The sequence below is a fragment of the Scyliorhinus torazame genome, chromosome 5, assembly GCF_047496885.1.
Source record: "Scyliorhinus torazame isolate Kashiwa2021f chromosome 5, sScyTor2.1, whole genome shotgun sequence".
NCBI classification, from domain to species: Eukaryota; Metazoa; Chordata; class Chondrichthyes; order Carcharhiniformes; family Scyliorhinidae; genus Scyliorhinus; species Scyliorhinus torazame.
In genome coordinates this window covers 123,067,738-123,090,338 of record NC_092711.1, presented here as the reverse complement: position 1 = coordinate 123,090,338, position 22,601 = coordinate 123,067,738, and the positions used below count along the sequence as shown (strand labels likewise).

The 22,601-nt window shown below is 45.7% G+C and overlaps 12 non-coding genes across 12 annotated transcripts; 3 read left to right on the top strand and 9 right to left on the bottom strand.

Annotated features, from left to right (window-relative positions):
• Window positions 1–1,350: 1,350 nt before the first annotated feature.
• trnav-aac (transfer RNA valine (anticodon AAC)) lies at window positions 1,351–1,423 on the bottom strand. Its single transcript has one exon. It is a non-coding gene; the product is annotated as a tRNA-Val (tRNA).
• Window positions 1,424–3,819: 2,396 nt separating this feature from the next.
• Window positions 3,820–3,892, bottom strand: trnav-aac (transfer RNA valine (anticodon AAC)). The gene has a single exon. It is a non-coding gene; the product is annotated as a tRNA-Val (tRNA).
• An 846-nt stretch (window positions 3,893–4,738) lies between these two features.
• On the top strand, window positions 4,739–4,828 carry trnap-ugg (transfer RNA proline (anticodon UGG)). The gene is given in 2 exon segments: window positions 4,739–4,774; window positions 4,793–4,828. It is a non-coding gene; the product is annotated as a tRNA-Pro (tRNA).
• Window positions 4,829–6,288: 1,460 nt separating this feature from the next.
• trnav-aac (transfer RNA valine (anticodon AAC)) lies at window positions 6,289–6,361 on the bottom strand. The gene has a single exon. It is a non-coding gene; the product is annotated as a tRNA-Val (tRNA).
• A 2,152-nt stretch (window positions 6,362–8,513) lies between these two features.
• trnav-aac (transfer RNA valine (anticodon AAC)) lies at window positions 8,514–8,586 on the bottom strand. The gene has a single exon. It is a non-coding gene; the product is annotated as a tRNA-Val (tRNA).
• A 2,671-nt stretch (window positions 8,587–11,257) lies between these two features.
• trnap-ugg (transfer RNA proline (anticodon UGG)) lies at window positions 11,258–11,347 on the top strand. The gene is given in 2 exon segments: window positions 11,258–11,293; window positions 11,312–11,347. It is a non-coding gene; the product is annotated as a tRNA-Pro (tRNA).
• A 1,454-nt stretch (window positions 11,348–12,801) lies between these two features.
• Window positions 12,802–12,874, bottom strand: trnav-aac (transfer RNA valine (anticodon AAC)). Its single transcript has one exon. It is a non-coding gene; the product is annotated as a tRNA-Val (tRNA).
• A 2,152-nt stretch (window positions 12,875–15,026) lies between these two features.
• Window positions 15,027–15,099, bottom strand: trnav-aac (transfer RNA valine (anticodon AAC)). Its single transcript has one exon. It is a non-coding gene; the product is annotated as a tRNA-Val (tRNA).
• A 2,152-nt stretch (window positions 15,100–17,251) lies between these two features.
• Window positions 17,252–17,324, bottom strand: trnav-aac (transfer RNA valine (anticodon AAC)). Its single transcript has one exon. It is a non-coding gene; the product is annotated as a tRNA-Val (tRNA).
• An 846-nt stretch (window positions 17,325–18,170) lies between these two features.
• On the top strand, window positions 18,171–18,260 carry trnap-ugg (transfer RNA proline (anticodon UGG)). The gene is given in 2 exon segments: window positions 18,171–18,206; window positions 18,225–18,260. It is a non-coding gene; the product is annotated as a tRNA-Pro (tRNA).
• A 1,460-nt stretch (window positions 18,261–19,720) lies between these two features.
• trnav-aac (transfer RNA valine (anticodon AAC)) lies at window positions 19,721–19,793 on the bottom strand. The gene has a single exon. It is a non-coding gene; the product is annotated as a tRNA-Val (tRNA).
• A 2,158-nt stretch (window positions 19,794–21,951) lies between these two features.
• On the bottom strand, window positions 21,952–22,024 carry trnav-aac (transfer RNA valine (anticodon AAC)). The gene has a single exon. It is a non-coding gene; the product is annotated as a tRNA-Val (tRNA).
• Window positions 22,025–22,601: the final 577 nt, after the last annotated feature.

The following is a 22,601-nucleotide window of genomic DNA, read 5'->3' as shown; positions in this document are numbered from 1 at the left end:
CAGGGAACCAATAGGTTCGCGAGACAATCGGGACATTGTCTAAAAGCTTGTCTATGTGTGGACATTCGCTTACCTTTATTGACTTATTCCAGTAGATTCAGGCAGCTCTCTGTATGTTTCATTTTATTCAGTTCAACAACATCAGACTGTGTAATCTCTCTTCTCCCTCCACCATCTGTTTATTTCCATCAAGTTATTTTCATTCCTTCCATTGGCATGTTTTACCCTCAGCATTGCCCCCCTCCCCTCAGCCCATACCATCCTACTTGAGCAATCTGTTCCCTGTCGCCAATTGTTCGCTGACACACTGCTTACTTTGTTCTGCTATTAACACATTCTGATCTCTTGAGGCGCCACTATCAGCACCTTTGTTAGCCTTGATTAGCCTCATTTACATTCCCTTTTTCTTTCTGTCCGAGACATTTTCGTCATTTTCCACCTATTGCTGACCACTCTATCGAGGCCCAATAGGGCACGCCAACCCCGCCCCATCCACATTTGTCTGAATCTGACCCCATTTCCAGTTCTGCAGCTTTGACAAAGAGTCACCCAGGCCCGGAACGACCGCTGCCATCTCGCTCCACAGAGGCCGTCAGTCCTGCTGAGATTGTCCAGTATGTTCTGTTTTTGTTTCAGAATGAAGCATCCGCAGTAAGTTGCATTTGTCGTTCATTTAGACATGTTTGAGATGGTGAATAAGTAGGTTTATCTGCATTTGTAAATGCATGAAATTCTGTTGTGGATGAACTAGCTCCGCATATCCAAAATAAGAAGGTCCTTTTCTTCTCATTGCCTGTCGAAAATTCAGTGCTTGTGACTTAATGTGGAATTTATTTTGGTGGCTCATGAGAGACTAATCCTCATAATCCTCGAACATACGAGATGGGGGAACACAAGTACTTTGTGCAAACATTCCTCACACAACATGAGAAGCACTTGATGTTTCTACCCGGTATGGCCCCGGGGACCTTTCGCGTGTTAGGGGAATGTGCTAACCACTACACTACAGAAACCGCTGGCGGTGCAGTAATCAATGGACTTGTGCAATGTTCAACCTCACTGTGTGCCTGCAGATTCTCATGGTTCGTCTGAGAGGCCATGTCACTTATTACAAGAAGACAGCCGTTTCTTTAAAACCGATGTCTCAACTTATAAAACAATCAGGAATCGAACTTTACAGACCTGAAGATAAGTTATATTTTGCTTCAAGTGGAAGTTAAATTGAGAATGCAGGGCTTTCGTAAATAACCACAACCAGACGGGTGCATGCATTTTGCTATTCCTCGTTGATGAAGACCAGTTACGAGATTGCGGCAATAGTCAGCAACAGACTAAACTGGAAGTACGAGATGTTTCTGCCCGGTTTCGAACCGGGGACCGTTCGTGTGTTAGGCGAATGTGATAACCACTACACTACAGAAACAGCTGGCAATCAACGGACGTGTACAATGTGCAACCTCACTGTGTTGCTGCAGATTCGCATGGTGAGGCTGAGAGGCTAGGCCACTTATTACAAGACGACTGCTGTTTCTTTCAAAAACAGATGTTTCAACATATAAAACCACGAGATGTAGAAATTAGATCGAACTTAACATGATCTGCGTTAACTTCACAGGGACGTGACCCATCTAATCCACAGAGCCAAAGTGGAGAATTGAACTGACTGGAGAGCTGCATCTTAACGCTGACCTTCCGGACCTCGGCCTCCTGAAATGTTCCAAAGAAGCTCAACAAACACTCGAGGAACAGCAGCGCATCTTTCCACTGGGCTCAATACAGCTTTCACACTCATAGTGTGTGCAACCGTCTCACACTGTAAATGCTGCCCCCATTCTGTGTGGACTACCATCGCAGATTTGGGTTTGAATCTTGTTTCCACTTCTTCTTTGTATCCGGGCGGTAGTTGTTGAGAGCTGGCACAGACACAGCGGCTGGAATGGCCTCATACTGTGGTGTAATTATTCTCTCATTCGATGCTCACCTCACTCTGTGGCCAGGGAACCCTAGGCCTTTTCTCATTTAATCTCTCCTGACTTGCACCCTGTCAGAGCGCTTTCCTGTTGTTCTGTTTACTCCCACCAGGATTTGACTTGGTTAAAACGTCCGACATTTCTAACCCGTCCCGGTTTTAATGAAAGGTGATGGTGAAAGACAAGCTTTGTTGTCCTGTCGACAAATTCCGCCTGACTCGCTGAGTTGTTCCAGTATCTTCCGCAGATGTTGGATCAAATTTCGATGGCTATAACAGCGTGCTTCTATGACATCTTTGGGCTCGTTGGTCTAGGGGTATGATTCTCGCTTTGGGTGTCGTGGTTTCGAAACTTGCGGGAGGTCCCGGGTTCAAATCCCGGACGCGCCCTTTGATTAGGTTTTCTGTTGGTCAGGCGATATGTTTTCTTCATTTCTTTGCGGCTCATTCGGCGGGATTCATTCACATTGGGTTTGCTTTGAGAAGCTGAGCTCACACGGCAGGGAACCAATAGGTTCGCGAGACAATCGGGACATTGTCTAAAAGCTTGTCTATGTGTGGACATTCGCTTACCTTTATTGACTTATTCCAGTAGATTCAGGCAGCTCTCTGTATGTTTCATTTTATTCAGTTCAACAACATCAGACTGTGTAATCTCTCTTCTCCCTCCACCATCTGTTTATTTCCATCAACTTATTTTCATTCCTTCCATTGGCATGTTTTACCCTCAGCATTGCCCCCTTCCCCTCAGCCCATACCATCCTACTTGAGCAATCTGATCCCTGTCGCCAATTGTTCGCTGACACACTGCTTACTTTGTTCTGCTATTAACACATTCTGATCTCTTGAGGCGCCACTATCAGCACCTTTGTTAGCCTTGATTAGCCTCATTTACATTCCCTTTTTCTTTCTGTCCGAGACATTTTCGTCATTTTCCACCTATTGCTGACCACTCTATCGAGGCCCAATAGGGCACGCCAACCCCGCCCCATCCACATTTGTCTGAATCTGACCCCATTTCCAGTTCTGCAGCTTTGACAAAGAGTCACCCAGGCCCGGAACGACCGCTGCCATCTCGCTCCACAGAGGCCGTCAGTCCTGCTGAGATTGTCCAGTATGTTCTGTTTTTGTTTCAGAATGAAGCATCCGCAGTAAGTTGCATTTGTCGTTCATTTAGACATGTTTGAGATGGTGAATAAGTAGGTTTATCTGCATTTGTAAATGCATGAAATTCTGTTGTGGATGAACTAGCTCCGCATATCCAAAATAAGAAGGTCCTTTTCTTCTCATTGCCTGTCGAAAATTCAGTGCTTGTGACTTAATGTGGAATTTATTTTGGTGGCTCATGAGAGACTAATCCTCATAATCCTCGAACATACGAGATGGGGGAACACAAGTACTTTGTGCAAACATTCCTCACACAACATGGGAAGCACTTGATGTTTCTACCCGGTATGGCCCCGGGGACCTTTCGCGTGTTAGGGGAATGTGCTAACCACTACACTACAGAAACCGCTGGCGGTGCAGTAATCAATGGACTTGTGCAATGTTCAACCTCACTGTGTGCCTGCAGATTCTCATGGTTCGTCTGAGAGGCCATGTCACTTATTACAAGAAGACAGCCGTTTCTTTAAAACCGATGTCTCAACTTATAAAACAATCAGGAATCGAACTTTACAGACCTGAAGATAAGTTATATTTTGCTTCAAGTGGAAGTTAAATTGAGAATGCAGGGCTTTCGTAAATAACCACAACCAGACGGGTGCATGCATTTTGCTATTCCTCGTTGATGAAGACCAGTTACGAGATTGCGGCAATAGTCAGCAACAGACTAAACTGGAAGTACAAGATGTTTCTGCCCGGTTTCGAACCGGGGACCGTTCGTGTGTTAGGCGAATGTGATAACCACTACACTACAGAAACAGCTGGCAATCAACGGACGTGTACAATGTGCAACCTCACTGTGTTGCTGCAGATTCGCATGGTGAGGCTGAGAGGCTAGGCCACTTATTACAAGACGACTGCTGTTTCTTTCAAAAACAGATGTTTCAACATATAAAACCACGAGATGTAGAAATTAGATCGAACTTAACATGATCTGCGTTAACTTCACAGGGACGTGACCCATCTAATCCACAGAGCCAAAGTGGAGAATTGAACTGACTGGAGAGCTGCATCTTAACGCTGACCTTCCGGACCTCGGCCTCCTGAAATGTTCCAAAGAAGCTCAACAAACACTCGAGGAACAGCAGCGCATCTTTCCACTGGGCTCAATACAGCTTTCACACTCATAGTGTGTGCAACCGTCTCACACTGTAAATGCTGCCCCCATTCTGTGTGGACTACCATCGCAGATTTGGGTTTGAATCTTGTTTCCACTTCTTCTTTGTATCCGGGCGGTAGTTGTTGAGAGCTGGCACAGACACAGCGGCTGGAATGGCCTCATACTGTGGTGTAATTATTCTCTCATTCGATGCTCACCTCACTCTGTGGCCAGGGAACCCTAGGCCTTTTCTCATTTAATCTCTCCTGACTTGCACCCTGTCAGAGCGCTTTCCTGTTGTTCTGTTTGCTCCCACCAGGATTTGACTTGGTTAAAACGTCCGACATTTCTAACCCGTCCCGGTTTTAATGAAAGGTGATGGTGAAAGACAAGCTTTGTTGTCCTGTCGACAAATTCCGCCTGACTCGCTGAGTTGTTCCAGTATCTTCCGCAGATGTTGGATCAAATTTCGATGGCTATAACAGCGTGCTTCTATGACATCTTTGGGCTCGTTGGTCTAGGGGTATGATTCTCGCTTTGGGTGTCGTGGTTTCGAAACTTGCGGGAGGTCCCGGGTTCAAATCCCGGACGAGCCCTTTGATAACGTTTTCTGTTGGTCAGGCGATATGTTTTCTTCATTTCTTTGCGGCTCATTCGGCGGGATTCATTCACATTGGGTTTGCTTTGAGAAGCTGAGCTCACACGGCAGGGAACCAATAGGTTCGCGAGACAATCGGGACATTGTCTAAAAGCTTGTCTATGTGTGGACATTCGCTTACCTTTATTGACTTATTCCAGTAGATTCAGGCAGCTCTCTGTATGTTTCATTTTATTCAGTTCAACAACATCAGACTGTGTAATCTCTCTTCTCCCTCCACCATCTGTTTATTTCCATCAAGTTATTTTCATTCCTTCCATTGGCATGTTTTACCCTCAGCATTGCCCCCCTCCCCTCAGCCCATACCATCCTACTTGAGCAATCTGTTCCCTGTCGCCAATTGTTCGCTGACACACTGCTTACTTTGTTCTGCTATTAACACATTCTGATCTCTTGAGGCGCCACTATCAGCACCTTTGTTAGCCTTGATTAGCCTCATTTACATTCCCTTTTTCTTTCTGTCCGAGACATTTTCGTCATTTTCCACCTATTGCTGACCACTCTATCGAGGCCCAATAGGGCACGCCAACCCCGCCCCATCCACATTTGTCTGAATCTGACCCCATTTCCAGTTCTGCAGCTTTGACAAAGAGTCACCCAGGCCCGGAACGACCGCTGCCATCTCGCTCCACAGAGGCCGTCAGTCCTGCTGAGATTGTCCAGTATGTTCTGTTTTTGTTTCAGAATGAAGCATCCGCAGTAAGTTGCATTTGTCGTTCATTTAGACATGTTTGAGATGGTGAATAAGTAGGTTTATCTGCATTTGTAAATGCATGAAATTCTGTTGTGGATGAACTAGCTCCGCATATCCAAAATAAGAAGGTCCTTTTCTTCTCATTGCCTGTCGAAAATTCAGTGCTTGTGACTTAATGTGGAATTTATTTTGGTGGCTCATGAGAGACTAATCCTCATAATCCTCGAACATACGAGATGGGGGAACACAAGTACTTTGTGCAAACATTCCTCACACAACATGAGAAGCACTTGATGTTTCTACCCGGTATGGCCCCGGGGACCTTTCGCGTGTTAGGGGAATGTGCTAACCACTACACTACAGAAACCGCTGGCGGTGCAGTAATCAATGGACTTGTGCAATGTTCAACCTCACTGTGTGCCTGCAGATTCTCATGGTTCGTCTGAGAGGCCATGTCACTTATTACAAGAAGACAGCCGTTTCTTTAAAACCGATGTCTCAACTTATAAAACAATCAGGAATCGAACTTTACAGACCTGAAGATAAGTTATATTTTGCTTCAAGTGGAAGTGAAATTGAGAATGCAGGGCTTTCGTAAATAACCACAACCAGACGGGTGCATGCATTTTGCTATTCCTCGTTGATGAAGACCAGTTACGAGATTGCGGCAATAGTCAGCTACAGACTAAACTGGAAGTACAAGATGTTTCTGCCCGGTTTCGAACCGGGGACCTTTCGTGTGTTAGGCGAATGTGATAACCACTACACTACAGAAACAGCTGGCAATCAACGGACGTGTACAATGTGCAACCTCACTGTGTTGCTGCAGATTCGCATGGTGAGGCTGAGAGGCTAGGCCACTTATTACAAGACGACTGCTGTTTCTTTCAAAAACAGATGTTTCAACATATAAAACCACGAGATGTAGAAATTAGATCGAACTTAACATGATCTGCGTTAACTTCACAGGGACGTGACCCATCTAATCCACAGAGCCAAAGTGGAGAATTGAACTGACTGGAGAGTTGCATCTTAACGCTGACCTTCCGGACCTCGGCCTCCTGAAATGTTCCAAAGAAGCTCAACAAACACTCGAGGAACAGCAGCGCATCTTTCCACTGGGCTCACTACAGCTTTCACACTCATAGTGTGTGCAACAGTCTCACACTGTAAATGCTGCCCCCATTCTGTGTGTCCTTCCATCGCAGATTTGGGTTTGAATCTTGTTTCCACTTCTTCTTTGTATCCGAGCGGTAGTTGTTGAGAGCTGGCACAGACACAGCGGCTGGAATGGCCTCATACTGTGGTGTAATTATTCTCTCATTCGATGCTCACCTCACTCTGTGGCCAGGGAACCCTAGGCCTTTTCTCATTTAATCTCTCCTGACTTGCACCCTGTCAGAGCGCTTTCCTGTTGTTCTGTTTGCTCCCACCAGGATTTGACTTGGTTAAAACGTCCGACATTTCTAACCCGTCCCGGTTTTAATGAAAGGTGATGGTGAAAGACAAGCTTTGTTGTCCTGTCGACAAATTCCGCCTGACTCGCTGAGTTGTTCCAGTATTTTCCGCAGATGTTAGATCGACTTTCGATGGCAATAACAGCGTGCTTCTGTTACTTTCCCGGGGCTCGTTAGTCTAGGGGTATGACATTCACTTACCTCTATTGACTAATTCCAGTTGATTCTGGCAGCCCTCTGTATGTTTCATTTTATTCAGTTCAACAACATCAGACTGTGTAATCTCTCTTCTCCCTCCACCATCTGTTTATTTCCATCAAGTTATTTTCATTCCTTCCATTGGTATGTTTTACCCTCAGCATTGCCCCCCTCCCCCCAGCCCATACCATCCTACTTGAGCAACCCTGTCGCCAATTGTTCGCTGACACACTGCTTACTTTGTTCTGCTATTAACACATTCTGATCTCTTGAGGCGCCACTATCAGCACCTTTGTTAGCCTTGATTAGCCTCATTTACATTCCCTTTTTCTTTCTGTCCGAGACATTTTCGTCATTTTCCACCTATTGCTGACCACTCTATCGAGGCCCAATAGGGCACGCCAACCCCGCCCCATCCACATTTGTCTGAATCTGACCCCATTTCCAGTTCTGCAGCTTTGACAAAGAGTCACCCAGGCCCGGAACGACCGCTGCCACCTCGCTCCACAGAGGCCGTCAGTCCTGCTGAGATTGTCCAGTATGTTCTGTTTTTGTTTCAGAATGAAGCATCCGCAGTAAGTTGCATTTGTCGTTCATTTAGACATGTTTGAGATGGTGAATAAGTAGGTTTATCTGCATTTGTAAATGCATGAAATTCTGTTGTGGATGAACTAGCTCCGCATATCCAAAATAAGAAGGTCCTTTTCTTCTCATTGCCTGTCGAAAATTCAGTGCTTGTGACTTAATGTGGAATTTATTTTGGTGGCTCATGAGAGACTAATCCTCATAATCCTCGAACATACGAGATGGGGGAACACAAGTACTTTGTGCAAACATTCCTCACACAACATGAGAAGCACTTGATGTTTCTACTCGGTATGGCCCCGGGGACCTTTCGCGTGTTAGGGGAATGTGCTAACCACTACACTACAGAAACCGCTGGCGGTGCAGTAATCAATGGACTTGTGCAATGTTCAACCTCACTGTGTGCCTGCAGATTCTCATGGTTCGTCTGAGAGGCCATGTCACTTATTACAAGAAGACAGCCGTTTCTTTAAAACCGATGTCTCAACTTATAAAACAATCAGGAATCGAACTTTACAGACCTGAAGATAAGTTATATTTTGCTTCAAGTGGAAGTTAAATTGAGAATGCAGGGCTTTCGTAAATAACCACAACCAGACGGGTGCATGCATTTTGCTATTCCTCGTTGATGAAGACCAGTTACGAGATTGCGGCAATAGTCAGCAACAGACTAAACTGGAAGTACAAGATGTTTCTGCCCGGTTTCGAACCGGGGACCTTTCGTGTGTTAGGCGAATGTGATAACCACTACACTACAGAAACAGCTGGCAATCAACGGACGTGTACAATGTGCAACCTCACTGTGTTGCTGCAGATTCGCATGGTGAGGCTGAGAGGCTAGGCCACTTATTACAAGACGACTGCTGTTTCTTTCAAAAACAGATGTTTCAACATATAAAACCACGAGATGTAGAAATTAGATCGAACTTAACATGATCTGCGTTAACTTCACAGGGACGTGACCCATCTAATCCACAGAGCCAAAGTGGAGAATTGAACTGACTGGAGAGTTGCATCTTAACGCTGACCTTCCGGACCTCGGCCTCCTGAAATGTTCCAAAGAAGCTCAACAAACACTCGAGGAACAGCAGCGCATCTTTCCACTGGGCTCAATACAGCTTTCACACTCATAGTGTGTGCAACAGTCTCACACTGTAAATGCTGCCCCCATTCTGTGTGTCCTTCCATCGCAGATTTGGGTTTGAATCTTGTTTCCACTTCTTCTTTGTATCCGAGCGGTAGTTGTTGAGAGCTGGCACAGACACAGCGGCTGGAATGGCCTCATACTGTGGTGTAATTATTCTCTCATTCGATGCTCACCTCACTCTGTGGCCAGGGAACCCTAGGCCTTTTCTCATTTAATCTCTCCTGACTTGCACCCTGTCAGAGCGCTTTCCTGTTGTTCTGTTTACTCCCACCAGGATTTGACTTGGTTAAAACGTCCGACATTTCTAACCCGTCCCGGTTTTAATGAAAGGTGATGGTGAAAGACAAGCGTTGTTGTCCTGTCGACAAATTCCGCCTGACTCGCTGAGTTGTTCCAGTATTTTCCGCAGATGTTAGATCGACTTTCGATGGCGTGCAATCTCGTAACTGGCGTGCTTCTGTTGCTTTCCCGGGGCTCGTTGGTCTAGGGGTATGACATTCACTTACCTCTATTGACTAATTCCAGTTGATTCAGGCAGCCCTCTGTATGTTTCATTTTATTCAGTTCAACAACATCAGACTGTGTAATCTCTCTTCTCCCTCCACCATCTGTTTATTTCCATCAAGTTATTTTCATTCCTTCCATTGGTATGTTTTACCCTCAGCATTGCCCCCCTCCCCCCAGCCCATACCATCCTACTTGAGCAACCCTGTCGCCAATTGTTCGCTGACACACTGCTTACTTTGTTCTGCTATTAACACATTCTGATCTCTTGAGGCGCCACTATCAGCACCTTTGTTAGCCTTGATGAGCCTCATTTACATTCCCTTTTTCTTTCTGTCCGAGACATTTTCGTCATTTTCCACCTATTGCTGACCACTCTATCGAGGCCCAATAGGGCACGCCAACCCCGCCCCATCCACATTTGTCTGAATCTGACCCCATTTCCAGTTCTCCAGCTTTGACAAAGAGTCACCCAGGCCCGGAACGACCGCTGCCATCTCGCTCCAGAGAGGCCGTCAGTCCTGCTGAGATTGTCCAGTATGTTCTGTTTTTGTTTCAGAATGAAGCATCCGCAGTAAGTTGCATTTGTCGTTCATTTAGACATGTTTGAGATGGTGAATAAGTAGGTTTATCTACATTTGTAAATGCATGAAATTCTGTTGTGGATGAACTAGCTCCGCATATCCAAAATAAGAAGGTCCTTTTCTTCTCATTGCCTGTCGAAAATTCAGTGCTTGTGACTTAATGTGGAATTTATTTTGGTGGCTCATCAGAGACTAACCCTCATAATCCTCGAACATACGAGATGGGGGAACACAAGTACTTTGTGCAAACATTCCTCACACAACATGAGAAGCACTTGATGTTTCTACCCGGTATGGCCCCGGGGACCTTTCGCATGTTAGGGGAATGTGCTAACCACTACACTACAGAAACAGCTGGCAATCAACGGACGTGTACAATGTGCAACCTCACTGTGTTGCTGCAGATTCGCATGGTGAGGCTGAGAGGCTAGGCCACTTATTACAAGACGACTGCTGTTTCTTTCAAAAACAGATGTTTCAACATATAAAACCACGAGATGTAGAAATTAGATCGAACTTAACATGATCTGCGTTAACTTCACAGGGACGTGACCCATCTAATCCACAGAGCCAAAGTGGAGAATTGAACTGACTGGAGAGCTGCATCTTAACGCTGACCTTCCGGACCTCGGCCTCCTGAAATGTTCCAAAGAAGCTCAACAAACACACGAGGAACAGCAGCGCATCTTTCCACTGGGCTCAATACAGCTTTCACACTCATAGTGTGTGCAACCGTCTCACACTGTAAATGCTGCCCCCATTCTGTGTGGACTACCATCGCAGATTTGGGTTTGAATCTTGTTTCCACTTCTTCTTTGTATCCGGGCGGTAGTTGTTGAGAGCTGGCACAGACACAGCGGCTGGAATGGCCTCATACTGTGGTGTAATTATTCTCTCATTCGATGCTCACCTCACTCTGTGGCCAGGGAACCCGAGGCCTTTTCTCATTTAATCTCTCCTGACTTGCACCCTGTCAGAGCGCTTTCCTGTTGTTCTGTTTGCTCCCACCAGGAATTGACTTGGTTAAAACGTCCGACATTTCTAACCCGTCCCGGTTTAAATGAAAGGTGATGGTGAAAGACAAGCTTTGTTGTCCTGTCGACAAATTCCGCCTGACTCGCTGAGTTGTTCCAGTATCTTCCGCAGATGTTGGATCAAATTTCGATGGCTATAACAGCGTGCTTCTATGACATCTTTGGGCTCGTTGGTCTAGGGGTATGATTCTCGCTTTGGGTGTCGTGGTTTCGAAACTTGCGGGAGGTCCCGGGTTCAAATCCCGGACGAGCCCTTTGATAAGGTTTTCTGTTGGTCAGGCGACATGTTTTCTTCATTTCTTTGCGGCTCATTCTGCGGGATTCATTCACATTGGGTTTGCTTTGAGAAGCTGAGCTCACACGGCAGGGAACCAATAGGTTCGCGAGACAATCGGGACATTGTCTAAAAGCTTGTCTATGTGTGGACATTCGCTTACCTTTATTGACTTATTCCAGTAGATTCAGGCAGCTCTCTGTATGTTTCATTTTATTCAGTTCAACAACATCAGACTGTGTAATCTCTCTTCTCCCTCCACCATCTGTTTATTTCCATCAAGTTATTTTCATTCCTTCCATTGGCATGTTTTACCCTCAGCATTGCCCCGCTCCCCCCAGCCCATACCATCCTACTTGAGCAACCCTGTCGCCAATTGTTCGCTGACACACTGCTTACTTTGTTCTGCTATTAACACATTCTGATCTCTTGAGGCGCCACTATCAGCACCTTTGTTAGCCTTGATTAGCCTCATTTACATTCCCTTTTTCTTTCTGTCCGAGACATTTTCGTCATTTTCCACCTATTGCTGACCACTCTATCGAGGCCCAATAGGGCACGCCAACCCCGCCCCATCCACATTTGTCTGAATCTGACCCCATTTCCAGTTCTCCAGCTTTGACAAAGAGTCACCCAGGCCCGGAACGACCGCTGCCATCTCGCTCCACAGAGGCCGTCAGTCCTGCTGAGATTGTCCAGTATGTTCTGTTTTTGTTTCAGAATGAAGCATCCGCAGTAAGTTGCATTTGTCGTTCATTTAGACATGTTTGAGATGGTGAATAAGTAGGTTTATCTGCATTTGTAAATGCATGAAATTCTGTTGTGGATGAACTAGCTCCGCATATCCAAAATAAGAAGGTCCTTTTCTTCTCATTGCCTGTCGAAAATTCAGTGCTTGTGACTTAATGTGGAATTTATTTTGGTGGCTCATGAGAGACTAATCCTCATAATCCTCGAACATACGAGATGGGGGAACACAAGTACTTTGTGCAAACATTCCTCACACAACATGAGAAGCACTTGATGTTTCTACCCGGTATGGCCCCGGGGACCTTTCGCATGTTAGGGGAATGTGCTAACCACTACACTACAGAAACCACTGGCGGTGCAGTAATCAATGGACTTGTGCAATGTTCAACCTCACTGTGTGCCTGCAGATTCTCATGGTTCGTCTGAGAGGCCATGTCACTTATTACAAGAAGACAGCCGTTTCTTTAAAACCGATGTCTCAACTTATAAAACAATCAGGAATCGAACTTTACAGACCTGAAGATAAGTTATGTTTTGCTTGAAGTGGAAGTTAAATTGAGAATGCAGGGCTTTCGTAAATAACCACAACCAGACGGGTGCATGCCTTTTGCTATTCCTCGTTGATGAAGACCAGTTACGAGACTGCGGCAATAGTCAGCAACAGACTAAACTGGAAGTACAAGATGTTTCTGCCCGGTTTCGAACCGGGGACCTTTCGTGTGTTAGGCGAATGTGATAACCACTACACTACAGAAACAACTGGCAATCAACGGACGTGTACAATGTGCAACCTCACTGTGTTGCTGCAGATTCGCATGGTGAGGCTGAGAGGCTAGGCCACTTATTACAAGACGACTGCTGTTTCTTTCAAAAACAGATGTTTCAACATATAAAACCACGAGATGTAGAAATTAGATCGAACTTAACATGATCTGCGTTAACTTCACAGGGACGTGACCCATCTAATCCACAGAGCCAAAGTGGAGAATTGAACTGACTGGAGAGTTGCATCTTAACGCTGACCTTCCGGACCTCGGCCTCCTGAAATGTTCCAAAGAAGCTCAACAAACACTCGAGGAACAGCAGCGCATCTTTCCACTGGGCTCAATACAGCTTTCACACTCATAGTGTGTGCAACAGTCTCACACTGTAAATGCTGCCCCCATTCTGTGTGTCCTTCCATCGCAGATTTGGGTTTGAATCTTGTTTCCACTTCTTCTTTGTATCCGAGCGGTAGTTGTTGAGAGCTGGCACAGACACAGCGGCTGGAATGGCCTCATACTGTGGTGTAATTATTCTCTCATTCGATGCTCACCTCACTCTGTGGCCAGGGAACCCTAGGCCTTTTCTCATTTAATCTCTCCTGACTTGCACCCTGTCAGAGCGCTTTCCTGTTGTTCTGTTTACTCCCACCAGGATTTGACTTGGTTAAAACGTCCGACATTTCTAACCCGTCCCGGTTTTAATGAAAGGTGATGGTGAAAGACAAGCTTTGTTGTCCTGTCGACAAATTCCGCCTGACTCGCTGAGTTGTTCCAGTATTTTCCGCAGATGTTAGATCGACTTTCGATGGCAATAACAGCGTGCTTCTGTTACTTTCCCGGGGCTCGTTGGTCTAGGGGTATGACATTCACTTACCTCTATTGACTAATTCCAGTTGATTCAGGCAGCCCTCTGTATGTTTCATTTTATTCAGTTCAACAACATCAGACTGTGTAATCTCTCTTCTCCCTCCACCATCTGTTTATTTCCATCAAGTTATTTTCATTCCTTCCATTGGTATGTTTTACCCTCAGCATTGCCCCCCTCCCCCCAGCCCATACCATCCTACTTGAGCAACCCTGTCGCCAATTGTTCGCTGACACACTGCTTACTTTGTTCTGCTATTAACACATTCTGATCTCTTGAGGCGCCACTATCAGCACCTTTGTTAGCCTTGATTAGCCTCATTTACATTCCCTTTTTCTTTCTGTCCGAGACATTTTCGTCATTTTCCACCTATTGCTGACCACTCTATCGAGGCCCAATAGGACACGCCAACCCCGCCCCATCCACATTTGTCTGAATCTGACCCCATTTCCAGTTCTCCAGCTTTGACAAAGAGTCACCCAGGCCCGGAACGACCGCTGCCATCTCGCTCCAGAGAGGCCGTCAGTCCTGCTGAGATTGTCCAGTATGTTCTGTTTTTGTTTCAGAATGAAGCATCCGCAGTAAGTTGCATTTGTCGTTCATTTAGACATGTTTGAGATGGTGAATAAGTAGGTTTATCTGCATTTGTAAATGCATGAAATTCTGTTGTGGATGAACTAGCTCCGCATATCCAAAATAAGAAGGTCCTTTTCTTCTCATTGCCTGTCGAAAATTCAGTGCTTGTGACTTAATGTGGAATTTATTTTGGTGGCTTATGAGAGACTAATCCTCATAATCCTCGAACATACGAGATGGGGGAACACAAGTACTTTGTGCAAACATTCCTCACACAACATGAGAAGCACTTGATGTTTCTACCCGGTATGGCCCCGGGGACCTTTCGCATGTTAGGGGAATGTGCTAACCACTACACTACAGAAACCGCTGGCGGTGCAGTAATCAATGGACTTGTGCAATGTTCAACCTCACTGTGTGCCTGCAGATTCTCATGGTTCGTCTGAGAGGCCATGTCACTTATTACAAGAAGACAGCCGTTTCTTTAAAACCGATGTCTCAACTTATAAAACAATCAGGAATCGAACTTTACAGACCTGAAGATAAGTTATGTTTTGCTTGAAGTGGAAGTTAAATTGAGAATGCAGGGCTTTCGTAAATAACCACAACCAGACGGGTGCATGCCTTTTGCTATTCCTCGTTGATGAAGACCAGTTACGAGACTGCGGCAATAGTCAGCAACAGACTAAACTGGAAGTACAAGATGTTTCTGCCCGGTTTCGAACCGGGGACCTTTCGTGTGTTAGGCGAATGTGATAACCACTACACTACAGAAACAACTGGCAATCAACGGACGTGTACAATGTGCAACCTCACTGTGTTGCTGCAGATTCGCATGGTGAGGCTGAGAGGCTAGGCCACTTATTACAAGACGACTGCTGTTTCTTTCAAAAACAGATGTTTCAACATATAAAACCACGAGATGTAGAAATTAGATCGAACTTAACATGATCTGCGTTAACTTCACAGGGACGTGACCCATCTAATCCACAGAGCCAAAGTGGAGAATTGAACTGACTGGAGAGTTGCATCTTAACGCTGACCTTCCGGACCTCGGCCTCCTGAAATGTTCCAAAGAAGCTCAACAAACACTCGAGGAACAGCAGCGCATCTTTCCACTGGGCTCAATACAGCTTTCACACTCATAGTGTGTGCAACAGTCTCACACTGTAAATGCTGCCCCCATTCTGTGTGTCCTTCCATCGCAGATTTGGGTTTGAATCTTGTTTCCACTTCTTCTTTGTATCCGAGCGGTAGTTGTTGAGAGCTGGCACAGACACAGCGGCTGGAATGGCCTCATACTGTGGTGTAATTATTCTCTCATTCGATGCTCACCTCACTCTGTGGCCAGGGAACCCTAGGCCTTTTCTCATTTAATCTCTCCTGACTTGCACCCTGTCAGAGCGCTTTCCTGTTGTTCTGTTTACTCCCACCAGGATTTGACTTGGTTAAAACGTCCGACATTTCTAACCCGTCCCGGTTTTAATGAAAGGTGATGGTGAAAGACAAGCTTTGTTGTCCTGTCGACAAATTCCGCCTGACTCGCTGAGTTGTTCCAGTATTTTCCGCAGATGTTAGATCGACTTTCGATGGCAATAACAGCGTGCTTCTGTTACTTTCCCGGGGCTCGTTGGTCTAGGGGTATGACATTCACTTACCTCTATTGACTAATTCCAGTTGATTCAGGCAGCCCTCTGTATGTTTCATTTTATTCAGTTCAACAACATCAGACTGTGTAATCTCTCTTCTCCCTCCACCATCTGTTTATTTCCATCAAGTTATTTTCATTCCTTCCATTGGTATGTTTTACCCTCAGCATTGCCCCCCTCCCCCCAGCCCATACCATCCTACTTGAGCAACCCTGTCGCCAATTGTTCGCTGACACACTGCTTACTTTGTTCTGCTATTAACACATTCTGATCTCTTGAGGCGCCACTATCAGCACCTTTGTTAGCCTTGATTAGCCTCATTTACATTCCCTTTTTCTTTCTGTCCGAGACATTTTCGTCATTTTCCACCTATTGCTGACCACTCTATCGAGGCCCAATAGGACACGCCAACCCCGCCCCATCCACATTTGTCTGAATCTGACCCCATTTCCAGTTCTCCAGCTTTGACAAAGAGTCACCCAGGCCCGGAACGACCGCTGCCATCTCGCTCCAGAGAGGCCGTCAGTCCTGCTGAGATTGTCCAGTATGTTCTGTTTTTGTTTCAGAATGAAGCATCCGCAGTAAGTTGCATTTGTCGTTCATTTAGACATGTTTGAGATGGTGAATAAGTAGGTTTATCTGCATTTGTAAATGCATGAAATTCTGTTGTGGATGAACTAGCTCCGCATATCCAAAATAAGAAGGTCCTTTTCTTCTCATTGCCTGTCGAAAATTCAGTGCTTGTGACTTAATGTGGAATTTATTTTGGTGGCTTATGAGAGACTAATCCTCATAATCCTCGAACATACGAGATGGGGGAACACAAGTACTTTGTGCAAACATTCCTCACACAACATGAGAAGCACTTGATGTTTCTACCCGGTATGGCCCCGGGGACCTTTCGCATGTTAGGGGAATGTGCTAACCACTACACTACAGAAACCGCTGGCGGTGCAGTAATCAATGGACTTGTGCAATGTTCAACCTCACTGTGTGCCTGCAGATTCTCATGGTTCGTCTGAGAGGCCATGTCACTTATTACAAGAAGACAGCCGTTTCTTTAAAACCGATGTCTCAACTTATAAAACAATCAGGAATCGAACTTCACAGACCTGAAGATAAGTTATGTTTTGCTTCAAGTGGAAGTTAAATTGAGAATGCAGGGCTTTCGTAAATAACCACAACCAGACGGGTGCATGCATTTTGCTATTCCTCGTTGATGAAGACCAGTTACGAGACTGCGGCAATAGTCAGCAACAGACTAAACTGGAAGTACGAGATGTTTCTGCCCGGTTTCGAACCGGGGACCTTTCGCGTGTTAGGCGAATGTGATAACCACTACACTACAGAAACAGCTGGCAATCAACGGACGTGTACAATGTGCAACCTCACTGTGTTGCTGCAGATTCGCATGGTGAGGCTGAGAGGCTAGGCCACTTATTAGAAGACGACTGCTGTTTCTTTCAAAAACAGATGTTTCAACATATAAAACCACGAGATGTAGAAATTAGATCGAACTTAACATGATCTGCGTTAACTTCACAGGGACGTGACCCATCTAATCCACAGAGCCAAAGTGGAGAATTGAACTGACTGGAGAGCTGCATCTTAACGCTGACCTTCCGGACCTCGGCCTCCTGAAATGTTCCAAAGAAGCTCAACAAACACTCGAGGAACAGCAGCGCATCTTTCCACTGCGCTCAATACTGCTTTCACACTCATAGTGTGTGCAACCGTCTCACACTGTAAATGCTGCCCCCATTCTGTGTGGACTACCATCGCAGATTTGGGTTTGAATCTTGTTTCCACTTCTTCTTTGTATCCGGGCGGTAGTTGTTGAGAGCTGGCACAGACACAGCGGCTGGAATGGCCTCATACTGTGGTGTAATTATTCTCTCATTCGATGCTCACCTCACTCTGTGGCCAGGGAACCCTAGGCCTTTTCTCATTTAATCTCTCCTGACTTGCACCCTGTCAGAGCGCTTTCCTGTTGTTCTGTTTGCTCCCACCAGGATTTGACTTGGTTAAAACGTCCGACATTTCTAACCCGTCCCGGTTTTAATGAAAGGTGATGGTGAAAGACAAGCTTTGTTGTCCTGTCGACAAATTCCGCCTGACTCGCTGAGTTGTTCCAGTATCTTCCGCAGATGTTGGATCAAATTTCGATGGCTATAACAGCGTGCTTCTATGACATCTTTGGGCTCGTTGGTCTAGGGGTATGATTCTCGCTTTGGGTGTCGTGGTTTCGAAACTTGCGGGAGGTCCCGGGTTCAAATCCCGGACGAGCCCTTTGATAAGGTTTTCTGTTGGTCAGGCGATATGTTTTCTTCATTTCTTTGCGGCTCATTCGGCGGGATTCATTCACATTGGGTTTGCTTTGAGAAGCTGAGCTCACACGGCAGGGAACCAATAGGTTCGCGAGACAATCGGGACATTGTCTAAAAGCTTGTCTATGTGTGGACATTCGCTTACCTTTATTGACTTATTCCAGTAGATTCAGGCAGCTCTCTGTATGTTTCATTTTATTCAGTTCAACAACATCAGACTGTGTAATCTCTCTTCTCCCTCCACCATCTGTTTATTTCCATCAAGTTATTTTCATTCCTTCCATTGGCATGTTTTACCCTCAGCATTGCCCCCCTCCCCTCAGCCCATACCATCCTACTTGAGCAATCTGATCCCTGTCGCCAATTGTTCGCTGACACACTGCTTACTTTGTTCTGCTATTAACACATTCTGATCTCTTGAGGCGCCACTATCAGCACCTTTGTTAGCCTTGATTAGCCTCATTTACATTCCCTTTTTCTTTCTGTCCGAGACATTTTCGTCATTTTCCACCTATTGCTGACCACTCTATCGAGGCCCAATAGGGCACGCCAACCCCGCCCCATCCACATTTGTCTGAATCTGACCCCATTTCCAGTTCTGCAGCTTTGACAAAGAGTCACCCAGGCCCGGAACGACCGCTCCCATCTCGCTCCACAGAGGCCGTCAGTCCTGCTGAGATTGTCCAGTATGTTCTGTTTTTGTTTCAGAATGAAGCATCCGCAGTAAGTTGCATTTGTCGTTCATTTAGAAATGTTTGAGATGGTGAATAAGTAGGTTTATCTGCATTTGTAAATGCATGAAATTCTGTTGTGGATGAACTAGCTCCGCATATCCAAAATAAGAAGGTCCTTTTCTTCTCATTGCCTGTCGAAAATTCAGTGCTTGTGACTTAATGTGGAATTTATTTTGGTGGCTCATGAGAGACTAATCCTCATAATCCTCGAACATACGAGATGGGGGAACACAAGTACTTTGTGCAAACATTCCTCACACAACATGAGAAGCACTTGATGTTTCTACCCGGTATGGCCCCGGGGACCTTTCGCGTGTTAGGGGAATGTGCTAACCACTACACTACAGAAACCGCTGGCGGTGCAGTAATCAATGGACTTGTGCAATGTTCAACCTCACTGTGTGCCTGCAGATTCTCATGGTTCGTCTGAGAGGCCATGTCACTTATTACAAGAAGACAGCCGTTTCTTTAAAACCGATGTCTCAACTTAAAAAACAATCAGGAATCGAACTTTACAGACCTGAAGATAAGTTATATTTTGCTTGAAGTGGAAGTTAAATTGAGAATGCAGGGCTTTCGTAAATAACCACAACCAGACGGGTGCATGCATTTTGCTATTCCTCGTTGATGAAGACCAGTTACGAGATTGCGGCAATAGTCAGCAACAGACTAAACTGGAAGTACGAGATGTTTCTGCCCGGTTTCGAACCGGGGACCTTTCGTGTGTTAGGCGAATGTGATAACCACTACACTAAAGAAACAGCTGGCAATCAACGGACGTGTACAATGTGCAACCTCACTGTGTTGCTGCAGATTCGCATGGTGAGGCTGAGAGGCTAGGCCACTTATTACAAGACGACTGCTGTTTCTTTCAAAAACAGATGTTTCAACATATAAAACCACGAGATGTAGAAATTAGATCGAACTTAACATGATCTGCGTTAACTTCACAGGGACGTGACCCATCTAATCCACAGAGCCAAAGTGGAGAATTGAACTGACTGGAGAGTTGCATCTTAACGCTGACCTTCCGGACCTCGGCCTCCTGAAATGTTCCAAAGAAGCTCAACAAACACTCGAGGAACAGCAGCGCATCTTTCCACTGGGCTCAATACAGCTTTCACACTCATAGTGTGTGCAACAGTCTCACACTGTAAATGCTGCCCCCATTCTGTGTGTCCTTCCATCGCAGATTTGGGTTTGAATCTTGTTTCCACTTCTTCTTTGTATCCGAGCGGTAGTTGTTGAGAGCTGGCACAGACACAGCGGCTGGAATGGCCTCATACTGTGGTGTAATTATTCTCTCATTCGATGCTCACCTCACTCTGTGGCCAGGGAACCCTAGGCCTTTTCTCATTTAATCTCTCCTGACTTGCACCCTGTCAGAGCGCTTTCCTGTTGTTCTGTTTACTCCCACCAGGATTTGACTTGGTTAAAACGTCCGACATTTCTAACCCGTCCCGGTTTTAATGAAAGGTGATGGTGAAAGACAAGCTTTGTTGTCCTGTCGACAAATTCCGCCTGACTCGCTGAGTTGTTCCAGTATTTTCCGCAGATGTTAGATCGACTTTCGATGGCAATAACAGCGTGCTTCTGTTACTTTCCCGGGGCTCGTTGGTCTAGGGGTATGACATTCACTTACCTCTATTAACTAATTCCAGTTGATTCAGGCAGCCCTCTGTATGTTTCATTTTATTCAGTTCAACAACATCAGACTGTGTAATCTCTCTTCCCCCTCCACCATCTGTTTATTTCCATCAAGTTATTTTCATTCCTTCCATTGGCATGTTTTACCCTCAGCATTGCCCCCCTCCCCTCAGCCCATACCATCCTACTTGAGCAATCTGATCCCTGTCGCCAATTGTTCGCTGACACACTGCTTACTTTGTTCTGCTATTAACACATTCTGATCTCTTGAGGCGCCACTATCAGCACCTTTGTTAGCCTTGATTAGCCTCATTTACATTCCCTTTTTCTTTCTGTCCGAGACATTTTCGTCATTTTCCACCTATTGCTGACCACTCTATCGAGGCCCAATAGGGCACGCCAACCCCGCCCCATCCACATTTGTCTGAATCTGACCCCATTTCCAGTTCTCCAGCTTTGACAAAGAGTCACCCAGGCCCGGAACGACCGCTGCCATCTCGCTCCAGAGAGGCCGTCAGTCCTGCTGAGATTGTCCAGTATGTTCTGTTTTTGTTTCAGAATGAAGCATCCGCAGTAAGTTGCATTTGTCGTTCATTTAGACATGTTTGAGATGGTGAATAAGTAGGTTTATCTGCATTTGTAAATGCATGAAATTCTGTTGTGGATGAACTAGCTCCGCATATCCAAAATAAGAAGGTCCTTTTCTTCTCATTGCCTGTCGAAAATTCAGTGCTTGTGACTTAATGTGGAATTTATTTTGGTGGCTCATGAGAGACTAATCCTCATAATCCTCGAACATACGAGATGGGGGAACACAAGTACTTTGTGCAAACATTCCTCACACAACATGAGAAGCACTTGATGTTTCTACCCGGTATGGCCCCGGGGACCTTTCGCATGTTAGGGGAATGTGCTAACCACTACACTACAGAAACCACTGGCGGTGCAGTAATCAATGGACTTGTGCAATGTTCAACCTCACTGTGTGCCTGCAGATTCTCATGGTTCGTCTGAGAGGCCATGTCACTTATTACAAGAAGACAGCCGTTTCTTTAAAACCGATGTCTCAACTTATAAAACAATCAGGAATCGAACTTTACAGACCTGAAGATAAGTTATGTTTTGCTTGAAGTGCAAGTTAAATTGAGAATGCAGGGCTTTCGTAAATAACCACAACCAGACGGGTGCATGCCTTTTGCTATTCCTCGTTGATGAAGACCAGTTACGAGATTGCGGCAATAGTCAGCAACAGACTAAACTGGAAGTACGAGATGTTTCTGCCCGGTTTCGAACCGGGGACCTTTCGCGTGTTAGGCGAATGTGATAACCACTACACTACAGAAACAGCTGGCAACCAACGGACGTGTACAATGTGGAACCTCACTGTGTTGCTGCAGATTCGCATGGTGAGGCTGAGAGGCTAGGCCACTTATTACAAGACGACTGCTGTTTCTTTCAAAAACAGATGTTTCAACATATAAAACCACGAGATGTAGAAATTAGATCGAACTTAACATGATCTGCGTTAACTTCACAGGGACGTGACCCATCTAATCCACAGAGCCAAAGTGGAGAACTGAACTGACTGGAGAGCTGCATCTTAACGCTGACCTTCCGGACCTCGGCCTCCTGAAATGTTCCAAAGAAGCTCAACAAACACTCGAGGAACAGCAGCGCATCTTTCCACTGGGCTCAATGCAGCTTTCACACTCATAGTGTGTGCAACCGTCTCACACTGTAAATGCTGCCCCCATTCTGTGTGTACGACCATCGCAGATTTGGGTTTGAATCTTGTTTCCACTTCTTCTTTGTATCCGGGCGGTAGTTGTTGAGAGCTGGCACAGACACAGCGGCTGGAATGGCCTCATACTGTGGTGTAATTATTCTCTCATTCGATGCTCACCTCACTCTGTGGCCAGGGA